We start from the raw sequence: 3,153 nt of genomic DNA on the forward strand, positions 1-3,153 counted from the left end.
TTCATCGCCCGGCTGTCACGCACGCACGCATCGGGGTGCTCCGTCTTCTCTGCCGCGCCAGCTCCTCTGCGGCCTCCCTATTCATCGCCCAGCTGGCACGCGCATGCACGCATCAGGCGCGTCTTAACCCTCACAATGGCACCTTAACGAAGTCTCGTGCAGCAGGCCTGCCCAATGCACGATGTCCTTTGGCTTCTTGACTGCTGCCCCTGGAGCGTGGGTGATGGCGTCACGCATGATGAAACCCTGGACAACGGATCGGGCACATCTGTGACATCTTGTTTCTCCCATAGGCCAGTTCAGTGTGTTCTTTAAATCTGAGCAAAATCTCTCAACCTAGCTGGCTTTCTAATAGAGGCTGCCGTGGCCTCAGGATGACTGGTGGTGCAGTAGTAAAATGCTCAGCTGCCAAGCAAAAGGCGGCTTGTTCAAACCCATCAGGAGAAATAGGTGGCAGTGTTTGAGTTCTCCGGTGGGTCATACCTCGGTTCTTGGCTTCACACAAGAAAAAATTCACACTGAAGCCTAGTTTGTGATCCATGTGGGTTTTTATAAAGGATGGGAAAAGTTTCAGGTTTTACAGTCTCAAAAAAAGTACCCACTATTTGGGGGAAGCGTGTCAAACCTCACGGAAGCCACACTAGGGCTCACCACTGAACTTGAGCAACCTCATGGGACTGCTCACCCACACGTGGCGACCTGAGGCCAGAGAGACCACGGCACAGCCAAGCGGGCACAGGGCAGGGTCCCAGGGAGAGGGCCAAAGGCCGAAGGGGAGGCGTGGTCCAAGGTATTGGTTGACCCCATTGGCTGAATCAAGCCCACCTGGTGGGGGCCTGAATTGTAGCATGCCCACTGAAAGGGTCCTTATAGGTGTTTAATGCTTGCCTGATTTCTTCCCAACCTCCTGTAGGGGCCCTTTAGGGCTGGAGAGCAGCAACCCTGCCCTGTTCTGCTACCTAACAGTAGCTCGCTTCTCTGAGGATGACAGCCTTGGAAAGCCGATTCTGCTGCTTCCTAGAGGGCCCCTCTGAGTTGGCATTAACTGACGGCAGGTTTTGGTTGCTACACAGACCCGTGGCCGCATTACCCCTTGGAGAGTAGGGTTTACATTACCATGTGGAGTGGCAGTGGCCTGAGCCCTGGGCAAGGCAAGGTGACTCCAGAGTGAGGAGTTGAGTGGATGGACAACAAAGCCCTGGCCCTCAGAACACTTTGCTGTAGCTCCTCTGCTGGTGTGTCACTGCGCTAAAGCTGTCTGCCTTTCCCCTTCCAGGAAGGGTTTGACGCCCTGGACCCCTTTGCCCCCATCCTGGTCTCCAACTACAACCCCAAAGAATGGGAAGGCTGTATTCACTATTATATGGAGAACAGTTGGCTTCAGCATGAGAAAGGTCAGGTTTGTTTGTGTTTTGTTTTTTCAGGGCTTTGTGCTCTCTGAATCAGAGCCTTGATCACGCCTCTCTCCGCAGCAGCCTGTCATTTGCATTTTATTCTTTTCACCACTGTATCCTTACTTATTTCTAGTTAATTAAGTGGTATCAGAAGCGGGGGCTGGGGTGTGTTAAGGTTTAACTTACAAGAGAGATTATATCGCTTCCTAAATTGTGGTCATCACCCCAAATACAATGCTCGTCCTAAAGGAGGAGGCCAGGCCAAATCCAGCCACAGGGCAGTTCTCCGCAGTCTCTCGCTGTCGCTGTCTTTCATCACTTAGCAAACTTTGATGGGGTGGCAGGTGTCCCGGGGTATCCACAAAATATTGCATACTGTGTGCAGGCTGCCCTGCAGAGAGGAGCCCTGCTAGCATACTGGTTACATGCAAAGTCGACCGTTCAAAACCACCCCCCACTCCTCATATGGGGGACATTTACTACTCTCATCAAGAGCTCATCTTGGAAACCCACAGGGACAGTGTCCACTCTGCCCTCCAGAGGTGCTCCGAGTCAAAATCCATTCTCTGGCAGTGCGTTTGAGTTGTGGGAGAGCCAGCTGTATTAGTGAGGAGGGGCCAGCCAGGCTTTTCAAACACAGATCATGGTCGACTCTGACCATAAGTCTTCCAACTCGTCACTTCACCCTTGCCCTCACCTGTGGACATGAGCGAGGCTGTCCTGTCAGCTGTCATTAAAGTAGGTTGCCCAAGGGTGGAGAGAAAAGTCTAGAAGAAGCTGCAGCATGGTGGATTTGGGGAACAAAATGAGCGATGCCCACGGGGACTGGGAGCTTGGACAAAGCCCTAGTACAGGAGGGAGGAATGCTGGATCCCAGGGATAGAGACAGAAAGGGGAGATTAGTCATAGGGAAAACACCCTTGATGAGGTAAAGGGTCTAGCAGTCCCTCTCTTGGGACAGGGCAGTCTGAGTATCACCTGGCCTCTGGCTACAGAGTGTCTGGGAAATATAGGTGCAACCCGAGGGGCTCACCTTTTTCCGTCTGACTCATTACAGCGCACACAGAGGAAGGGCTGAAGGAGCTGCTGTTTCTGAGTAATGCGAACCCTGAGCAGCTGGAGCGGCTCTGTGCCTACCGCTAGGCCAAGGTCACAGCACACCGCCCGGGACCCTGGCAGATGAGGAAGCCCCAGGGAGCGCAGGACGGCGGCTCCTGGCCATCATTGGAATGGGCTCCTTCGGACCCAGCTGTCTCCACAATCAGGCAGCCTCGTTCCTGAGACACACTCGTTTACTAGATGTGGCTTTCTGACATGCCCATGGCTGTATTCCTCTAATAAAGGTAAATGTCTTTTGTAAAGCGTGTTGTTACTTTTTTTTTTCCACTCATTTTATTAGGGGCTCATACAACTCTTGTCACCATACATACATCAATTGTGTAAAGCACATTTGCAGATTCATTGCCCTCATCATTCTCAGAACATTTGCTCTCCACTTAAGCCCCTGGCATGTTGTTACATTCTTGACATAAAAAAAAAAATCCATGTCTGCGTCACAGGTCTAAAGAGACTTAGTCCTACAGAAATTTTCAGACCATACAATCCAGGTGATTACAATGCACAGCTTAATTTCTCCTTCCCGGCCACCTCCACCCTCACTCCCTAGCTCCCCTCTTCCCGAGGGTCCCTGAGAGCTGCGCGGGAACTCGGGCATTTGCACGTGGCCCAGCCCCTTCCTGCCAGTCCTTGAGAATTAGCT

General features: G+C 52.2%; 1 long non-coding RNA gene across 1 annotated transcript; it reads left to right on the top strand.

Annotated features, from left to right (window-relative positions):
• Positions 1 to 115: 115 nt before the first annotated feature.
• Positions 116 to 2,755, top strand: LOC123522033. The gene is made up of 2 exons (XR_006680343.1): positions 116 to 1,394; positions 2,452 to 2,755. It is a non-coding gene; the product is annotated as an uncharacterized LOC123522033 (long non-coding RNA).
• Positions 2,756 to 3,153: the final 398 nt, after the last annotated feature.

Source organism: Echinops telfairi, unplaced genomic scaffold (assembly GCF_000313985.2).
Source record: "Echinops telfairi isolate 266 unplaced genomic scaffold, ASM31398v2 ScPeMD7_711;HRSCAF=1134, whole genome shotgun sequence".
Lineage (NCBI taxonomy): Eukaryota > Metazoa > Chordata > Mammalia > Afrosoricida > Tenrecidae > Echinops > Echinops telfairi.